The 14,810-nt window shown below is 41.6% G+C and overlaps 1 protein-coding gene across 6 annotated transcripts in view; it reads left to right on the top strand.

Moving 5' to 3' along the window:
• The first annotated feature begins 4,967 nt into the window (after positions 1 to 4,967).
• The window catches only part of myt1lb (myelin transcription factor 1-like, b), a 129,232-nt gene continuing 119,389 nt past the window's right edge, over positions 4,968 to 14,810 (top strand). For 5 of the 6 annotated variants that reach the window (XM_049595488.1, XM_049595490.1, XM_049595487.1 and 2 more), the window contains exon 1: positions 7,998 to 8,667. The gene's annotated coding sequence lies outside the window, so the exon portion shown is untranslated. Of the gene's footprint in view, positions 5,122 to 6,684; positions 6,756 to 7,867; positions 7,977 to 7,997; positions 8,668 to 14,810 lie in introns of those variants that run through there. The other variant, XM_049595486.1, reaches the window with a different exon arrangement.

Below are 14,810 nucleotides of genomic sequence, written 5' to 3'. Positions count from 1 at the left end.
GCATGCGAACATCACTTTATGCCGCAAACGTACAACTTGTGCAGAGAACACATGATGTAGAAATGACCTACAAGTAGTTCAAGTGCTTTAATTTCAGCTGAAGAGTTCAATTCAAGAATGTAGGCTATTCACATCAAGTAGACTCCTTCGTAATGACATCCAAATTTGAGAAGATTACCTGAAGTTAAAAATATGGAATGTTTTAACTTGAGAAATGATGTGGAACTTTACAAGCCCAATTGTTGGCCTAATAGTGATACCTTCAACTACTCTACGACTTTTTTTTCCTCCTGGCCTAAAAGCATTGCAGTTAATTCATGAACAGAAGGTCCACTTACTTAGCCTTCAATTGTATCACACAGTCTTCACCTGCAGATTGAGTTTGATCAGATGCTAAAATCTACAAAAAAAAACAAACAAAAAAACATAGTGACCTACGACAGTTGAGAGTTTCGTCAGTTGCAGTTTCCAAGGTCAAGAATCAGCTGTCAAGCTCATACCATATGTTGTTTGTTTACTGGATATATCCTGTAACTAATTTATTCCAGCAATTTATACAGTTTGTGTGGGAAATGTTAATACTGTTTCAAATAAAAAGAAGAACATATAACTTTACTTGATTGGTATCAAACCTAATTTGGTGTATATACTTTCTTCTGTCTTCAGTCTTTTATCTGTGTTTTCTCATTTTATTATGTGAAGCACCTTGAGTTGAACTTGCTGTAAGAACTGTGCTTTATTATCAATATCATTATTATTATTATTATTATTATTATACATATCCTCATACAGCAGCTTGTATTATATCTAATGAATTAGCCCTACTGGTTAGGTTTGGGAAAAGAATCATGGTTGGCCATCATCAAGTTACGTACTTAACGTAAAGTTATGTACTTAATGGAAAGTTACATACTTAACATTCGCATGAGATCTTATGAAAATGCGCATACAATGGTTCGCATGATATCTAACAAATTAGCACCCCTAGTTATGTAGTAACTAAGTTACGTAGTTAACATTTTGGCCTCTAGTTTCCCGGCGCGGCGCAGGGTGGCACAGGGTGGCAAACCCTGTGCAGATCTAGTTTCAAGCAGCGCAACCCAAGGCGCACTCAGTTTGGTAGTTTGGCAGACCAAGGTGCGCTGAGATGGGTGTGGCGGTGCAGCAGGGGGAGGTATCAACAGATCCAGCTTGGCGCAGTGACAGTTTCGTGCCAAAAGGCTTCGCCGAAGGTGCGCTAACAGCTCGCCAGCTGAAACCAGGTCTACTGTCAGCATAGGCGGAGCGCAGCCGGTGTAGCGGAAGTTTGGCTGACCGGCAGACAGTGCGCACACGTCACCAAAACCTCACAGGCAGGTTTCCAGAATGTCAGGCACATTAACAATGCAATGACTACCCACAAAACCACTATTCAATGCAACTATCTGCAATCAGGACATAAATGTATCTCTATATCAACTGTCCCGTCACATCTGATGTCAGATCAAAGGGGATTGGCACTGTTTGGCACGCTTGGCACGTGTAATTGTAACCCGTGGAGGTCTGCTCGCAGTTCCGTATATTTGGACACTGCGAGCTTGGACCTCCCGGACCAAAACATCAGTTTCCTCCTGGGAGGAGTTTGGCTGTGTGATGCTGCTGCTCTCTTCTGCCATGGCGAATTGAGTAAACTCTCATTACGCCTTTGCGTGGCGCAGTTAAGGGCGAGGAGAGGGGCTCATTTGATTGGTGTGATGTGAATCGGCTGTGTAAAACCCACTCCACACCTTCTCTCCTCCCTCTTTCCAACTTGTGCAGGTAGGAGGGACGGAGGTGGGAAAGAGGAGTAGCTGCACCAGCGCGCACGGTGTGCCAAACTTGCAAAATCCGCCTGGCCACACCCAGTTGGTGAAGCGCAGGTGCGCTGCGCCTCCACCTTGCCCGGTCTACGAAACTAGAGGCCATAGTCACACACTCACTGTAAAGTTACACAGGTTCCGTTTAGAAAAAGAAACATGGTTGGGCATTGTCAGGTTACATACTTAACATGAAGTTACACACTTAATATAAAGTTACATCTAAGGTTTAGGAAAGTAATATTTCATTGGTTGAGTTTAGGAAAAGAAACATGGTTGGATGTTGCCACGTTACTTAATGTAAAGTTATGTATTTAACGTAACGAGATCACATGACAGCACACCGTAAAATAAATCAAAGTTCATTTAGTTTCACAGGAGACACGAACACTGGTCTACTGGGATAAAGTTCTGTATTTGTTTGACCCATCCAACCCCTCCATCCTGTCTTGTTACATGGACTTTTGATGTTAATACTACTTTCTTCTTTAGTCCTGTCAGTGCGTTGGTCACGTCATTGCAGCCTTTACAGTTACGTGGGTAATACACAAAATATTAGCTCATGATAATGTGGGCTATATACAAATTCTGGTGCATTCCTTTTCATGGGTATATGAATGAACAGTGCATGAAAACAGCATGCTTTGTAATACACAAAAATACACTGTATTGTGCTTATGCTGATGTCAAAAATCTCTTGCACGTTTTCTGGCTACATGCCAACACTCCTTCACTGATGTATCATGACTGAAATGTAAATCCTGTTAAATAAATATATATTATTGAGGGTACAAATTTTCTACAAATGGATCTGCATAGGTTTTTGGACAACGCTGTAGTCTAAGCAATGCAGTAAAATTGCTGGTTTATCTAATAGATGAAAACAATACACTGTCTGTTTTGGTGGATTTTACAGTCAACAACCATTACACATACTGTACTACTTTGTATGAGTAATGGTCAGCAGTGGGCTGTCTTGGCTTAAGCTTTAATAAAACAGCCTTTAGGTGTAGTCACTGTCTAACCGCACTAATGTATTGTAGGTGCACATCACTGGATTATCTGATTTTTATTTTCCTGCCATTTATGAGTTGAAGGCAGACTGTCCAGTGAATAGACTAACTGAGATGTGAATTTTGGCAGTGAATTTATCTGTTTGATTTGATGACCCAGTTTACAGCCTGCACAAAAAGTGCATCACAAACAAGCACTAGTATATTCAATCTTTAATTTTGCTAAAACAAGTGGAATATAATGATGTAGGTTGAGATATTGTTATTGTTATATGTTTTGGAAGGAACAAAAACTATGTTGGCATAAATCGTTTTGAAGAATTTCGGAAATTTTTATGAAATTAGTATTTTTTTCTGAATAAAATGCTTGAGGTGCCTCTTCATTCTGCTCTTGAGTCTCACATATGTCAGACTTTTCCTCAGCTTTTTCTCCATAATTTTACACCTCTAGTTGTCCCTCTTCAAGACTGCATCTTTAGATGACACAGGTGATGTGCCCCCTGTTTCTCTCTGACTGTCTGTTGGTGTCTGTGAGCATATCGGTGAAGGTTTCAGGGGGACATGGGGAACATGTGGGGGTAGTAAACACAGTAAAAGTAGCTTTCAACCAAAAGGCAAATGTCTAATCTGTCACCACAACAGAGTATTAGGCCCACTGATTCTGAAAATGAATTCAAAAAGGTTGCTTCGAGTCATATGTGCATGTTTTAGCATTTCCTGACAGTCAGAGGCTGCTGTATGCTACAGTTACTTTGACCCATAAAAAGTTTGTCTTTCCTCTGACTGGTATCTCTGTGTAATTGTCTCTGCGTCCCCCTCACTTATAGACCTTTGCTCTGTTAGGGACTGTCTCCCTACATATTCCACTGAGCAGTGAGGGAAGTGGCTGTGAGCTGCACTTTATTGGATGTGGTGAAGGTAAAATTTGTGTGGACCAAAAAACACACAATGGTGCAATTTATGCCTCATCAGAGGTGTTTTCACACTGTTTCGGTTTTCCACCTCTAATGAAGAGCAGCACACAACCGCTTCCTAAAACTTTGTCTCATCCAGAGAGTCCCAAACAAGGTAACATGTCTGCCAGACTGTCTGAAGAGAAAACAACCATATTAGGCAAGCCAAAAGGCAATGCACACTAGCCTACTGGGACAGATAGATCTTTTGCTTTAAATATTATGACTTTATTCTCATTAAATGGCAACTTTATTCTCATTATATTATGACAACACATGTGCCGAAAGTTTTGAACATGAGCAGAAATTTGGCTGCAACATATGAGCTATCAAAGTCCAGGTGTTTATAATGACTTAAAATCATTTAATATATCACTGACATGCCACATGCACATTTAAGACACCAAACAAAAGGGAAGAGCAGCTCATGCCTACAGGTGTGATGATTTAACAGAGATAACATTAAATGAGAAAAGCTGATCCACAAATACATACATGAAGGTATGAAGTACCGAAGGTAAACAATGTGAACAGCAGTGTGTAAGGGTGGTGTGTAAAGGTACAGCACTCTGGTGGCACTTCTCAGAGACTGTGTATTTATTAACATGACAATGGTGCTGCCTTCAGATGCTGCAGGGATTTGATGAACTGAAGGAGAAGCTTTTCATATAGCCTTGTATAAAGCAGCTATGGACAGAAAATATTGTTCATTATATATTACTGCAGACCAGTTTATTGGCTTTCCTGCTTTAACCACATTAAATATTGTTTCTTGTGTTGATTTAGATAAATTATTTTATATTAAGCATTAATCTGTTGTTGCAGCATGTCTGCAGTGAGACATGGTTTGAAACACAGGTGCCTGATATACTAGTCTCCTGTATCAGTAGCCTATGTGATGCTTACAAAAACAAAGGGATTTCATGAGTCAATAATTGATATACAAAATTATTTTCTGTTTGTCTGTTTGTTTAGCATAGTTAGCCTTACCCGTGTTCCCAGTCTTGACTGGGAACTGCGCATGGGTTTGACAGCCCATTGTTCCGACCATATTAAACTCACTGTTCCGAAGTCCGTTCCAAAATCATCATGATGCTCTGTGGTTAAGATCTGGTTAGGTTTAGGCATAAAAATCATGGCTCATCATCATCATGGTGTGGGTTAAAATGAAAATGAAAGTGAAAACACATAAACCGTGAGCCTGCTCCGCCTCAAGCCGATCGCGGCGCACCATACGCCCGCCGCGAGCCGTTCAGCACCGCGGACAGACGGATTAATGGGCTGTCGAACCAATGACATGGACCCGTGTGACTGTGTTAAGTAAGCTAACGTACCATTGAGGAAAGTATGACAAAAACTTTGAATAACTCGGTTTTGTTTGACTTTAAAACGTTTGTTTCGTCTTACATTACGTTACTAGACCTTTTCTTCTTATTTGTCTGCCTTTGTTGTGCTAAAAATACCGAAAAGAGTGATTTATGTGATAACTTCGTGACGAGGTGATTTATGTTAAGCTAGTTTTTGCTAACAGGCTTTAAGCTAGTTTGGGCTAACAGGTGCTAAGCTAGTTTTGGCTAACATGTTTTAAGCTAGTTTTTGCTTGGCAAAGTTGACATTACAATGACGGTAAGTAAGATAGTTGTCATACACCTGACATAATATAAATGTCTTATAAAATGTTAGCATCATAATACTTTTATAATTGGTCAAATATGTCCTGTCTTCTAGCATTAGTAACGCCATTACGTTTTTGAACTGGTCTTCATGCGACATTTTTGGCACTTCCACACATAAATCGAATGCAGCTAATCATGTAATCAATTAACACCTGTGTTAGATGTCAAAATGTCCGCTGTAAGAGTGGGTGAGAAGGTTCAAAGAAGCTCATATTCAGAGAAATGACACACTAACTGTGAGCCTTAAGGAAACCATATTAGTCAAAGGTGAACACTAATGCAGCCTTATTAGTAAAAAAAATAGTTTTTTTTTTACTCAAAACACCTGCAATTAAATACTTAGGTTAATAAAAGAATTATCTTTAGTTATTCTACACCTTAATATCGTTAATTTGACACAGGTATGTTAGCTTTCTAATATGTAAAATTTTGTTACAGACCCATGCATTTAAATTATTTACACAGCCATATCAGCAAACACATCAGGGCAAATAAAAGTTCCAAAATTCCCCACATAATTTTTCTGCAGCTGCTTAAACCACAGACTGATTAATACCGTAATCATTTATTCAGCTGAAGGGACCCACTGCCTACAAAAGCCTATTCATATCCATATTTTTACAGATAGCATTTCTCTGCTGTATTAGTGAGACCTCTCTTTTTTTATGCTGATCCATGAGTGAGTATCATAATACAATAACAGCTTAAACATTGATTTCCAGCTAGTTTTCCTAATGTGTGGTGATTCCTCATATTACCGGCATTTTCCTTATTCATGCACGTTTCTCCCCTTTGTTTATTTGTTTAAGAATGTGGGGTAAATTAATTGTGCTTGATTGGCATTAACATAGCCAAATAAGAATTTGAAATTGCTAATATTAAACGCCCTGAGGGCATCTGTGTCCCAACCCACCAGAGTACTTATCATGCCTTCCTCAGCTGCCTGGCAGCATTGTTGGAGAGAGCACTGCTTGTTGGTTCTGTAAAATACTGCTGTATGGCATTTGATTTGTTTACTATTATAGGGAAGATCAAAACAATGTGCCTTGTATACATGTATACTGGACTGGAAGAGCGCAACACAAGTCCATGTCTTTGAATGTTATTCTGAATATTAATGTGTAAATATGAATTTATTTGAATATGTTATTGCTTGTCGCTGTCAGATGAGCATATGAGAATCCCCAATATTCTGTTGTGCCTATAGGGTGGCTGCTGCATTTTTCAGCTGAGTCTCCCCCACTGGTGGAAAATGAATGAATTAGCACCTCTTGTCCGGTAAGAAATGAACCTAATTTATAATCTAATTATGATGATGTCTCAGGGATCAAATTAGCATTCTCTGTGTTTGCATATCTGGGTAAATATGGAAATCATCACGTTGTTATTCCCATTTTCATTCACACAAGAGTGCGCATGAATGTCACCCTCTTTATGGTGTGAGCATGATTATATTGTAAATATTGTCTCCTGTTTGGGAGCAGTGCATTACCGGTGCTCATCACTGAACACATGGCTACAACTAGCCTGTTTCAATACTCATTTATCTTCTGCGCTCTTAATTCTGGTGCTCAGCCAGCCTCGAAGCCTGGAATGGGGGGGAAAAAGTGTTAATTAACAGCAAGCCAGCGCTCAGCCAGAGACTTCCTTTAAGTTTGCTTCCTGTATCTCTCTCAGCTCTCTGAATGATCCCAGGCCAAATAATGTGCACTGAACCACAAGTGGAGCTCATTTTGCCTTTTTAAAAGCACAAATTTGTGTCTCTCCCATTTGAAATAAATGCACTGCACATGCTCCACATGGCTCACCCATCCCTCCTCTATTCTCCCTCTCCTTCCCTTCCCTTGCCTTCCCTTCCCTCCTCCCTGCCTCCCTTCATCTCTACCCAGGGCCCGTGGGAAGAACTGACTCTGGGAGCAGACAGTCTGCAGCCCTGAATAAATGTATAAGAGGGAGAAGGGGAAGGGAGGGCACATCAGCAGGCAGAGAGAGAGCAAGCGGGAGAGAGAGAGAGAGAACATATTGAGTGTTGGAGGACATACATGCACAGTGTACAGAGAGAGTGAGATACACAGATAGAGGGAGAAAGAGACAGAGAGAGAGGAGGAAACCAATTCAGCTTATAGGACTGAGAGAGGAGAGAGAGCATTTTAGCTTCCTTCAAACCGTCTCTCCCTCGCCTCCCAGCACAAACACATGCTCATACACACTCCCACCCTCTCTCCCTGACACTCACACACACTTACACGCAAACACACACACATATACAGACACACACACACGCGCACACACACACACACACACACATACACACACACAGGCACGATTGCTTTAGGGTATACCAGTCGGCTTTGGCAGTCCTCTCCTTTGTTGTTTTTGCTTTTGGTTAGTCTCAGCGGCAGCGCGGCGTGTGCCTGTATCGCTGGGGTGGGTGCATGTGTATATGTGTGTGTGGAGTCTGCGAGGCGATGTGTGAAGGATGCCACTAGCAGTACCCAGGTAAGTCAGTTCCTTCCTTCTTTCCCTTTCTTTCTTCCTCTCCCTGCCTTTCTTCTCCTCTTTCTTTCTTTGTGCTTTTCTTTCTCTGTTCCCCTCTCTGATCTGCACTCTCTCCATCTCGCCTGGGATGCTTGCCTCTCTCCACCTACCGTGCACACCCGCTACGTACAGCTCTGCACTCTCTCCCTCTCTCTATTTCTCTGTGCACTCCCAGTGTGCTTTCTCTCTCCTTCAGTGTCTTTCTCGGTCTGCGTTACAACGTCTCCTCCCGACTGTGCTCACGCCATCCCTGCTTCCCTCGCCCGTTTCCTCCGCTCTCTCTCTCTCTCTCTCTCCTTCTCGCGCTCTCTCTCTCTCCCTCTCCCTCTCCAGGCTGCGCCTCATTGGTGTGTCCTGATTCCCTTTTTCCATTAGGCTCCAGGCCCATTGGTCGCCTGCCTTCCAACCATTATCTCCTCTCCTCCACCCCTCTGTCATCCTTTCTCCCTCTCGCTCTCCCTCCTTCCCTCATTCCCAGTCATCTCTCAAGTCGTAAAAATGATTTGCATGCAGGAGGAGAGCAGAACTTTGCAGTGAGCACAGTAAGTGAATTGGGAGAGAGTAAGGGACAGAAGTAAAGGAAAGACTGAAAAAGGAGAGGAAGCGCATTCTGGAGAGCAGGAGGAAAAGTTTAAAAAGAAGACTGCAGTTGGTAGGTAACTTTGGCTTGTTTAGGGCATCTTGTGTCTTTGCTTTGCACTGATTGAAGATGTAAGGTACATGTATAGTCTTGCAAAGATTATATTTGAGTGCTGCTTTAAACTGATCATTAATTCTACACAGTTCTCTTGTGTTCATCGCTTTAGTGTTACTGATTCTTCAGATGTTTAGCAATGTGATCGTGTGGCAGTGGTGCAGTGAGTTAAGTGAGAAAAAGTAACAGCTGGCTGAGGAAGGTGATTTGGTAGTTTATTGTTCTTGTCGCGTAGCTCTGGGATGGCTTATATTGTGTCTTTGTTACATTGCTCTTGACTCTCTAGAATTGCTTTACCTACTGAATATTAATAATTTTAATTATCCCTCTTGAATGCAGTGTTATTTCACTAAGAGGCATGTAGAAGTTTCAGTCTGCTGTGAGCACCCATTTGAAAGTTTGTTCTGTAAGTTTTGTGCTCCTGCTGTAGATAATGCTGCACTGCAAACTTCAGCTGTGTTAGAGGATTGGACAATATTCTAGGGGCATTTGTTATCACTATACATTTGTTTAGCTATTGAATACAGTACTGTTATTATTATAAAATGTCGTTTTTTTATTATTTTATTTGGTTGCTACTCTGGTGCTTTTATCCCTTGCTAAGATCAGTCTCTCCTGTTGTGCAATGTGTTCTATTTGATGTTAGTCTGAGGTCTAAGAGGTAGCGAGGACGCTGTTTGTCATCCAGGGAGTTGAGGCATTGTGACTACCAGAAAACAATTAGAAGTAGTGGAATAGAGACTGAGAGAAGAGACTGAAGGAGGGAAAGAAGAGAATTTGAAGTTAGAAGAGAGCTTGAGTTCCCAACTTCAAATAGAGTGAACTCTTTGGTTGAGTTGCATGCATATAAACAATCACACACACACATGTGCATGAGTCCCTTAGTCCCTCTATATTTCATCTTACACAAAGTATTTTTTCTGATTTGTCTGTGAAAAAAGACAATGCAGATGTTTGTGTGTGTTCCCGTGGGTGGCATATACTGTATACACACACACACACAGCTAAGGCAGATGCGCGGCAACATGTTTCATTCTGTCAAGACAAACAAATGTCTGATACAAAGTGAGATACTTGTGTCTACTCTCCCTTACCCAAAGTGTGTCAAAATGAATGTTTCTCATGTCAACAAATGATGGAGACAATGTTTGTGACATCTGGGGATACAGTGAGAGGTTGTAACAGTGCGTTCCCCATACCAAGAAGATTTTTATATCACAAAAAATCAACCTACAGGATGTAGGCATAGTAAATGCCTTCTTTTCACAATCAATTTTTGGTATCTGTACACCTTTTAGTTTTATAGATTCAGTCTGAGCTCAGTCTTTTATTGTGAATCGTTAGAGAGAAGGTGGTGAATACTGCAGCTATTCCATCCTCTCACAATTTCCACAGTATTGTTAATGCTTTTATTACAGTTTCTGTCCAAATTGTGAGCTCTTGTGTTAAGTATAGTGTCCTTCAGTGCCCTGTATCTCTCAGAGGGGTTGTGTCACTTTATTGAGGCAGTCGGGACAAGCCGCTTGGCATGAGGTGAAGTCATGTTCTCTGGGATGTTCCTTTAGCTGGAAGAGGAAGGAAATGTCTTGCTTGTTAGGGGGAGACTCGTGTTGGTGTGCCGAGAGTGTGTGCGACTGTGTGCGTGTGTGTGCCACCATGGTGCCTGATGTGCTTTGCTGAGCGAGCCGAGGACAGGGAGACAGCTGAATGTGATTAAATTATAGAGGGAAAGCACGCTACCCGGGTCTTACTGCGACCAACATTGCGGGAACCCCCCTGCCTCCAATCTTTTCTCTCTGTCTCTCTCTGGTATGATAGAAGAACCCAGCCCCTCATAATCACAACAGTCTAGTCAGAGCTGGAGGGGAGAGGAAATTGGGTGTTGATGGGATTGCTGAATATGGACTGTAAGGTCATAAGAAATGTACAGATGCATTGTAATTAGGTACTGTAATGTGGGACAGTTAGTCCCAACCTCTGCTCAGCGTGCTCATATTTGATTCTTTATTGGTATAAACTGTAAATATATAAACATTTATGTCTACATACTGTGTAATAATGTGACAAAAAGAACTGCAGATTTTTCAAAGACATGTACAGCTGCAGACTGAGTCTAATGGATGGATGGGTGGGGGTCTTTACTCCAGCCTCGCGTGGGAGATACTGTATGTCCCTTATTTCTCAGCAGCCTAATGAATGAGCAGCAGAAAGCCTCCTGGGGATCCCCTGCATGCAATCGGTTACTGTGGGGTGGGGGGGCAGCCATGCGCTAATATTAGCCTCTATGTTGAGTGGCTGGATCACACATCCACACGCTATGCTTAGCATGTCTGAGCCATGCAGTACCATAGTATGACTCTGCATTCATGCTAGACTGTCTGTGTGATCTACTGTGGTGGTCACTTTTACAAATGCCTTCACATATGGAAGTACTGTGTAGCCAAAACGTGTATTTAAAAACATTACAATATATTAAAAAATATATAAAAATACTTTGGCAGTTGTAAATATAGGTACATATACATGTACATTTTAGTGTTGCTTAATTCTGATTTTAAAGGAAACAGGTGCAGTATAGACTGAATCACAATGTTTGTTTGCAGTAAGTTTCGTAGGGAAACCCCCCACATTAGTACATGAAATTAAAAAGTGCTGAGCAAACACTGCCTTAATTAGTTAGTTTTTAGACACTTAAGAAAAGGCCCACTTAAAAACTTTAAGTGTTCACTATATTTAGAATATTGTCCCCACTTTACCTTGCCGCAGACAGCTCTTTCTGACGGGAAAGTAAAGCTATTATCTTAACGCCACCAGACTCAATTGACAAACACAGTAATTTTACTTCGCAGAATAAGGGAGTTGCTGGTCTACCACTGCCTGAATTGGTTAGTCTGTAAGGTAAAGTGAAGAAAATATTCCAAATATAGCTTACACTTAAACCTGTATTGATTTTTAGATGGGTCTTTTTAGAAAAATATGTTTAGCTGCAGCCCCTGTCCACAACAGTACATTGCTCAGCTTCTGTGCAGGTAGATTTGATCAATCAAAGATGCTAGCAAAGCAAAACACTACATAAAATAAACACAGCAGAAACATCAGGTAGGTTGGACCACTGTATATAACTCTGTGTCTTTAAATGCATTTACTTTATGATAACAGAAATAAACAAGTGGGTTGGTTGCCAGTTGAAGTGATTGTTTTTGGTCTATACGACAAGTCTTTTTAAGGTTAACTTATACATAAAGAAACAGAATTTTTATTTACATTGAGCCAATAAGCAGAATTAGTTTGTGGGTGGGAAAGTCAGGGACGGATCACATCGTTGCCTCTGTAGCTACTCCTATCTGTTGTTTGGGGTTTAAAGCCTGGAAGGGGGATAGGATCAGGACAAAACTGTGTGAACCTCGTTTGCTTTCCTTGGTAAGCTCCTTTCTGGTATGTGAAAAGGAAGCGGTTGCTGACATCATGTGTATCAGAGGAGACCACAGTATAGAAGAAATGCATTTCAACCCAGTCACAATATGAATAACTACAACATTTGATTACTAATACAAAAAGTAGATATTACAAAATTGTAAATTGTATTTTACCAACAAACTGGCGAAGATGATTTAACCTTGAATTACATCCCTTTATACACCCAGAACCAGTGGCCAGTCTCTGAAAATAACTCCCATCTGCAGCCTCCGCTGTACTGGATGCAGCTCCCAGTAGACCATGCTACCTCCAGCTCCACACCAGGAGCATATCTCCCAAACACAGTGCAGATCGCACTCTCTCCCCGCGGTGAAGGCTAAGACGGGCTTACAGGCTGGCCTTCTAACATCACCTGCCCTTGACGCCAGACTGTGGCGCACCTACAGAAGTGCTGGCCTGCAGTATATTTGCCCACGCCATGCAGGCTGTCTGCTCTCCTTACGATGAATCATAGCACAACACAAATCGATTAAGCAGCAGCTGGGATTATTTTAAACATTTTCTCTCAAATGTTAATTTCATTGGAATAGAGATTTATTTTTTCTCCTCCTTACTTGTACAAAGGCCAAGAGGATCAGCCCGTGGTTGTGTGATGAATGTGTATCCTTGTGAACCTGTGTGGAGATACCATGGGGAATCAATGTGTTCTTCCAATCAGCCTCAATGACGTGGTCAGGCTATGGCAGAGAGGGGACTGATCTATTTGAGCAGACACAATGTCAATACTGACGTCTGCTCAGTGTAAGATGTAGCTGCTCCCGTGTCCTTCACACATGCATCCTTGGTACGCTTGCTGCTACAGGCTATTAATTATGGCACAGTCATCATTCAGACCAAAAGTCATGATTTTTAACAGCCACTGGAGATTTTAACTTTAGCCATACTACATTTTGAAACAATTGTATTTAATAACTAAAATGTCTGGCTTGACAATTACCAAAAATACAGATACAGATACTGCAGCTGCAAACACTAATGCTACTTGTACTGTAGGGAGATGTGCTCATACAATTACTTGCATACTTGGTAGCTGTCATATCACCACTGAAATGTAAAGGTTCTGTATTCGATATTCAGACCATTAACGCAGCAGCAAACGACTATTTGTTATGTAAAGACAAAGTGAAGTATTGGTGTCAGAAGGAGAAGGAGAAATCATGCTACCACTGTGTATGCTGTAATCAGAGCTTCTCTGTTCTTTGTTGTGTTAAGCCGGTCTGGCTGAGCCTGCATTTTAGTGCATATGTGTATCCCACTGGCTAGCTTATCGCTGCTGCTTTGCACTGTGCACATATTTATTTTATTTTTTTACTTGTTTCTGGCAAAAGTATTATGTGTATACATACAATATGCAGTATGTGATAGGTGACCACCCAGATCTGCTTTTTCATCCTTTTGTAAAATAGGTGCATAAAGAGAATTTTACTGTGGGTATCCCTCAAGAGATAGCACGGGTGCCCCCCACCATACACACACCTTCGTGCCTTTCCTCAGGGAAAACATGATCTATCTCCTGGCGGGCAGGCCAATTAAAAACCAATCAGCCTGCTCGGAGTGCACTGGTAATGGGAAAGCCACGGCAATGGAGGAAGTGGGGCTGATTAATGGACATTTTCACCTTGTGGCATAACAGCCTCCCACAGGCATCCATCACCCCAGGGGACAGCACTCACCTACACCTCAGGCCCCACACCTATCCAGTACTGTCAGACATATTGTATAAGTTGCAAATGTCTAAGCATATGATGATGAGCATAAAGTGCCAGACTAGGTGATAGGAGCTTTATACTGTATTAGCCTGCCTGACCTGCAGGACATTGGGATCATGTATTGTAACGTGGTGTCCTGACTCTTTCTGGGCTATTTTGCTTTGCATCTTTTCATGCTTAGACACTAGAGGCCATTTCAGCTACTCTGGAAATACAACTGCTGGAATGTTCCTAATAGTATTAATAGCTAAACCTCTGCCCTGGTATTTACAGGCTTTGTAGCTGATGTTTGCAGCCTATTTATTTGTTTTGTCAGGTAAAAGCTGGACTTTCCCACAGGGTGCAGACACATTTTTTAACAGCCGGGTCAAGACGCTCTTGCTAAGGAGGAGTGGAAACAGTGTGTCTGTGTCTTTCCCTCAGGTGCCATTGTAAGGCAGCAAGCATTCAAAAGAAAAGTATTAAACGGTGTGAGCGAGGTTCGTTCCATTTCAGGAGCTGCTGTGACCTACTTCACACAGCCAGGCAGCTAGCTGTAAATAAGGATTTTCATAACCTGGTTTGGCCTTTTCCCATTAGAGGCACAACTGTGCCTTGAAGAATATTACAAAGAGCACCGGAGCAGCTGTTTAGAGCGCTGCTACGATATCATCAAAGCGCTGACCTTGAGACTGCTTGTGTTGTTGTCATACGATCGCAATTAGTTTTAGTACAACATTTAGTATGAACTGAAGGTTGTGTATGCAAACCATGATAGAAAGGGAAGGTACACAAGCAGGCAATTTGATCGCTTGTGCCCCCTGCTAAGCCTTTTGTAAGGTATGGTTTCTGCATCCAGTCCCCTGATGCCCCTGCCTCCACACACCATCAGGTTAGAAGAAATATCAGTGATTATAATTCTAGCTAGTTTGGCTC

This window comes from Epinephelus fuscoguttatus, linkage group LG14 (genome assembly GCF_011397635.1).
Source record: "Epinephelus fuscoguttatus linkage group LG14, E.fuscoguttatus.final_Chr_v1".
Taxonomy (NCBI): Eukaryota; Metazoa; Chordata; class Actinopteri; order Perciformes; family Serranidae; genus Epinephelus; species Epinephelus fuscoguttatus.
Note: the sequence above shows the minus strand (reverse complement) of the source record. Positions and strands in the feature narration are given on the sequence as shown.